The sequence below is a fragment of the Myiozetetes cayanensis genome, unplaced genomic scaffold (genome assembly GCF_022539395.1).
Source record: "Myiozetetes cayanensis isolate MyiCay16 unplaced genomic scaffold, myiCay2020 scf40, whole genome shotgun sequence".
Lineage (NCBI taxonomy): Eukaryota > Metazoa > Chordata > Aves > Passeriformes > Tyrannidae > Myiozetetes > Myiozetetes cayanensis.
The window spans coordinates 448,613-454,746 of record NW_026087632.1 but is presented as its reverse complement, the minus strand read 5'-3'; the positions used below and the strand labels follow the sequence as shown (position 1 = coordinate 454,746).

The window sequence follows — 6,134 nt, the reverse complement described above, 5'->3', positions numbered from 1 at the left end:
TATACATGCTTCAACTGTTGGATGATTTTATATGAAATTCAGATCCATACAAGTACTTTGGCAGAACCATCCTAAAATAAGCACATTTGAAAGGAAAATATCACATGTGAATCACATACACAAACCCAGCTTTGTAACACGACAAGCAGCTCCACATTAGCATGCCTTAGCAGTCAGGCTTGGGAACACCAAAATGCATTTGCAAGTGTCTTGGTTTCCCAAGAAATTCTTGGAGTTTATTACAGTTAACTGCTCCAAGGAGCCAGCACCGATTCCTGATGCTATTTACTTTAGCTGTGTATTTTAGCTTTTTATTTCTACACACCAATACACCTGGGGGGCAGAAATCAGGTCAGTTGTGTTTAAATCGGTGTAATGAACAAGGGCTCTCACATATCATTAGCTCCAGCTGGAATAACCTTTCTGAAGTTAATGTCAGGTGTTGGCATTTGAAAAATTACCTACACACAGCCCATGTAAATGGGGAGTGTAGAACTGGGCACTTCTTTATTTAGTATGATTTTTGGTTCGCTGACAAGTGTGTTTACAATTATGGCCAAACTGGCCACCACATCTGGCTGAACCCATCATGGATAAAACCAAAAATAGCCCATCTGAATGAATACTCAAACCTACAAACTTTAGTAGCAGCCTCTTAATTAATTTGTGACCCAAGTGATGCAAATCGGGGTGACCTAATGGTGGCCTTCCAGTGCCTGAAGGGAGCCTACAAGAAAGATGGAGAGAGACTGTTTACAAGGGCTTCAGACTGACAGAGAGTAGGTTTAGATTAGACATTAGGAATAAATTCTTCCCTGTGAGGGTGGGCAGGCCCTGGCACAGGTTGCCCAGAGAAGCTGTGGCTGCCCCATCCCTGGAAGTGTCCAAGGCCAGGTTGGACGGGGCGTGGAGCAACCTGGAAGGTGGAAGGCGTCCCTGCCCATGGCAGGGGGTGGAATGAGATGGTCTTTAAGGTCCCTTCCACCCCAAACCACTCTGTGACTCTGTGACGATTCTATTAAATGTTTAAACAGCAAATACTCCTTGTCACTTCCTCATACACAGCTTTGTGGGACAGCCTTGCAGCTGTGGGAGGTGTGTGGGCAGATTTCTCCTCACGCTCATCAGGAGCACTGCCTTGCATGCTGACACTCCAATCCTCACCAAATCCTGCTGCAGCAGGATGGCAGTGGGCCAGCAGCAGGATGGGACAAGAGGACCCAGCCTGCCTCTACTTCTTTCTCCATTCTTCCACAAAATTCCTCTCCCATTAGAAGGTCACCTCCGTATCAGCAGCAGCCTCCCCTGCAACAGCTGCTGCAGTAAACCACTGCAAACTCGCTGTCTCTCTTGAGACTTACCTTGAAGTCACATCAGGATCTTTGGTTCCCCAACCTCTCCTTACAGGACAAACCCCTCTGCTGCTGCTGTGCTGATCTCCATAACCACAGGGTTCTTTCTGGGTCCTCTCTTGCCTCAAGTCCACCAGCCAGCTCACTTCTAACGTGTGGTAAGATATGGTAACTACCAAAATACCAGTAGGAGAACCCTGAGTAGGACAAACATGCCAGTCACACCCTTTTATAGCCAAATGCCCTCCTTCAGTGCCTGCCCTCGTGCTCTGCCACCTCACGGAGTGTGACTCATACACTGCAGCCTATAGTTAGGTTTTTGCAACATTTAAATTGCTGTAGGTGGCAGGACTGCTGTGGATAAATTACTACAGAAATAAAAAACTGTGTGCACCATCCCAGGCCAGACTTGAATAGGCCCAGGAATTTTGGAAAGATGAGGACAAGGTAGAAGAGCAAATAGAACTGTGTAAAACTCAGCTGAAAATAAAAGGAGGAAATGGCAAAGGAGTTGTTTGTGTGGTTTTGGGAGTTTGTTTATCTTGTTCACAAAAAGAAATCAACCCCCCACCCCCAAAGATTGGAAATGTGGAATATACTCCATAGCAGGGTCTCAGACCTCTGTATCCTTAAAGGAATTTTATCGTGGTGCAACAATAAAAGCTGGAGCTGGTGCCTCTGAGGAGAGACCCTGAACAAAGAACACGCTGGGCTTTTATACCCTCACATGTAAGGGGGTCTTCCTGCTGAGCCGTGGGCTCCTGCTGTGTGTGACTGTCTGGTCACCTGGCTGGCATCACAGGACCCCAGGCCTTCTGCTGAGCCCTCCCTCTCATGCAGTCTTGGGGTCTGTCAAATTTGGCTTTTCACTCTGATCCACCATCAGAACCACAAGAGCACGTTGTCCCTGAGGATGTGAAAATGCCAGAACATTCCTGTTGCACGACACCCCCAAAAGCAGAGGGTCTGCACAGATGTTGACTCATTTCCCTCTTCCCAGACATGCTGTGCGCATCCAAGCTGCTCTTTCTGCTCCCTGAGCACGATTCTGCTTCTGTCCCCTGTCCCTGGCACCCACAGCACGCCCAGATCCGCACCATGCTTGCAGGGAGCAGGATGAGCCACCTGCGAGTAGAACTCTGGGTTACGTGAGGGAGGATCGCTTAAATCAGCCCACAGTTCACTTGAAATGTGCATCACTTGCTCATACTGCTGGTGCTCTCCTCCATCACCATGTATTAGGCTTGCTGGATTCAAGATGTTGCATCTTTTAAAGTCCTGTCCATGTGCCCGTTGTGGCTCGGGCTGTTGCTGCTGCCCCTCACTGAGCGCAGACTGGATCCAGTTCAGCTGATCTCTCCTGGGCTCCTCATTCCTGCGTTACCACAAGTGATCCCACATCTATTAGTCCTTGGTTGCCTCAGTCAGAGGTTTAGTCAATTCCCCCCAATCCAGAAGTCCATGGCCAACAAAATCCCTCAGCTCTGAGAAAACTTCGTACCTGCTTTTTGCGACTGGATGTGGGAGCTTAATTTTGGCCTCTCTTTTTTCTAGATCTGTCATTCATTGCCCCTTTCCCAAAATGAAGCCCAAGTATTTAACCTTTCCTCGGGCACAGCTGAGGTCAGGGTGGAGATGCAGCTGTTCCCCGTTTCCCAGGGCAGTATGTTTGGTACACAGGCATTCCTGTCTCAGTTTGCTAATGACAAACATCTACATGAACCCCCTGTACAAGAACCGACTCACCCAGCAATTTTATACCTCAGTTCCAGTGCGTTCAGTGCCAGACTTCTCTGCAGATTCAACAGGCCTCACCTTCTACCTCCTGGAGGCCACAACAAGACTTTGAAGCATTTTCTCATGTACAATATTTTTTTAAATAGGGAAAGCCTTTTCCTTTCCTTTTCACTGAAGGATCAATACAAAGCATGAGGCAACAGAACCCCAGTTTTCTGCTCATGCAGGACTCTGTATATCAGCCTCCTGAAAGAAAATGAAACACTATCCCCCAAGTTAATATAAATAACGTTAGTTTGATGCCCTCCGTTTACAAATAGAATGTAGAAAAATGTGCTATTATAAATATTTTTGAGAAATTATAAATATTTTTGAGAATTACCAAACTACAAGCAAGTACTAGTCCACAGGAAATCTCACACACATACAGCATAAAATAAAGCAGTGTTTCAGCTTACATGAGGTGACCTGCACCAACTGGCTCTTTTGATGGTGACCAGACCTACAGTTAACAACCTGGGTAAGGTGTCAGTGCAGAGCCTAGAGCTGGAAATGGGTGCACATGCTCTCTTTAACCATCTTGGGATCTTTCATGGCATTGTTCCATTCTCTCCACAACCATCAGTGGCTTCTCCTTCCCACATTCCACCCCTGGGTGATGCCCAAGGCATCTCCACACCCGTGGGCATCCCAGAGTGCCATCAGGGCATGAAGAGGGTCTGGGGTCCGTCATAAGGTGTGCAGCAGGTTTGGGTCCCTCTTGAGGCACATGGGGACTTTGGAGTGCCCTGTAAGGTGTGAAGGGGGCTGAGGTTCCTCCTATGGCTCACAGGGATATTTTGGGGTCTCCTAAGGCATGCAGGGGGCTGGGGTCCCTCGGCAGGTGCACGGTGGGGTTAAACCTCAGGGGGTTTCTTGCTGTTCTTCACACGCACCATGGCCCATGAGGTGGGAAGGTGTTGAGGAGCAGAGACTTTCAATGCTTCTCCCCGGGAAGAGTGGCTGATCCTTTTGTTTTTTTAATGTTTTCCCCCCTAAACCAGTATCTTGAATGGAAGTAAGACACTTCCATTCAAGTTCCATCCTCCTGTTGTTGTTGCCTGTGATGTGCAGGGGCGGTTGTGCAGGCATTTTACAGTAACTGCCCTCAGTTTATTTTTCTGGAGAGCAAATGTCATAACATACCCAAAAGTGGCTTCTTATTCAGTGTTGTCATAGCTGAGATACTCGGACAGACGGTACAATTCAAGCTCTTGGATGCAAAGCTGTCTGAAGGCAGCAAAGGATAAAGTGACAGAGGACACTGTTCAGTTCTTAGGGCAGAGAGAGTGGAAACAGAAAGTGCTCCCACAACTAAAGAGCTGCATGTTCACTGTTGGTGTTTAATACATCCCTTTCCCTGCAGTAGAGCTTGTTATCTCTTCCCAAGGCTGGTGTTTCTCTGTTCCAGTCACTGGAAGCCCATGGCTGCCGGAATGCAAATGCCATTGCAACTGTCAAGGGAACTGGGAGCCTAAACTGCAATAGAGGCAGAGCCAGCCTTTTTCCTTGAATCTCGTGGAAGTCCAGTCTGCAATGGATTCATTGCTTGCTGGTGTTGGCTAAGCCTTGTGCTGGAACAAAGGGCCCAGCACTTGGATGGAGCAGGCAGGGACGGATCACAGGCCCATGGTGCTGGCGTTTCTGCAGCTGCCCTGATTGCCTGCCTTGGGTTGTTTTTAGGAATTACGGCACAGAGTCCTTCCCTGTTTAAATATGGGCCAAACCCCGGCACGGAGTGCACAGCACACACTCGGTGTCAGCGTGGCGGGGGAAGAGCTGGCAGGTGCTGCCTGCAAGAGTGGGAATCCCTGACAGGAGCTGAATGTTGGACTTGGCATTGATATTGCAGGTAGAGCCATGAAACGTCTCCCTTGTGCAGTGTCACATAAACCAGTTCTGATGAAAACAAGTGGATTGGACAGAGCTGTGGGGGGGGGACGTGCTCCCCTTCTGTGAGGGCAGCTCCTGAGATGTGTCCTCACAATCCCACCCAAGCAGTGAGGTCACAGCAGGGCTGTGAGGTCACAGAGCCCCGTGGTTCCAACTGTTGTGGCGGCAGCGGTGTCAGAGTTGGTGGCGTTTGGAGAGTGATTGCTGGACAGAGCTTAAACAACAGCGTTGTCAGGACAGAGGGGGCAGCAGTAGCTGCGGGACGGTGTGAGGGCGAGGCCATGGCCCTTGCTCTGCGCCTCTCCCTCCTCCTCCTCCTGGCAGTGGCCCTGCACGCCAGGGCTGCCCAGGCTGCTCCGGTGCCAGCGCGGGGAGCAGGTGAGCCGGCGGCCTGGGGCACCTTTCCCGGCCCAGCGGGCTCTTCTCCCCGGGAAGGGTCAGGGATGGTTTTCCCCAGGGCTTTAGCCAGGGTTTCCTGGGTGCGGGAGAGAGCCCCGAGGGGCCCTTGGCTGCTCCAGCTGCTCCTCCAGGGATGTTGCGCAGGGATGGGAAGAGTGTGCAGAGCGGCCAGGAGCCAGCCCAGAGCTGCCCAGGCCCCTCTGCAGCTCTGGCCATGTCCATTGACATCTGGCCCCCACAGTGCTCCCCGACCCCCCTGCAGTGCCACAGTTCTCTGAGGCAGAAGGGGATCCCAGCATGCAATGGAAATGGTCCCCACCTCTGTTTGCTTCTAGATGAGGGCACTGGGAATACTTCTCCTTTAAATTGGCTGCGTGAAGTTTTGGAGCCCTTCAGGCCTCCTACAGGTAAATCTCAATATCCACTCAAAGAATAACCATTGACAGCGTGGCAAGAGGCACGTGTCAGAATCTTCTCTGGCTGTTGACTTACAGGGATGTCTGCAGGGAGGACTTTTCCAGATCCTGTGCTGCTTCCTGCACACAAGCCCAGCTCACATCGCAAGGGTAGGTAGTCTGTCCCTTCTGACATCACAGACTTAGCTCTGGTTTTCTCTAATCCATTCATGTCAAATGGAACTACCTTCCATTTGGGTCCTCCGAATGGCAAGAACCAACCTTCAGAAGAGAAAAAGTCCCTTGATTTAAATGACGT

The 6,134-nt window shown here is 50.0% G+C and overlaps 1 long non-coding RNA gene across 2 annotated transcripts in view; it reads right to left on the bottom strand.

Annotated features, from left to right (window-relative positions):
- LOC126647738 (uncharacterized) overlaps positions 1-6,134 on the bottom strand; it is an 853,551-nt gene that overhangs the window by 562,282 nt on the left and 285,135 nt on the right. The gene's annotated exons all lie outside the window — the stretch shown is intronic.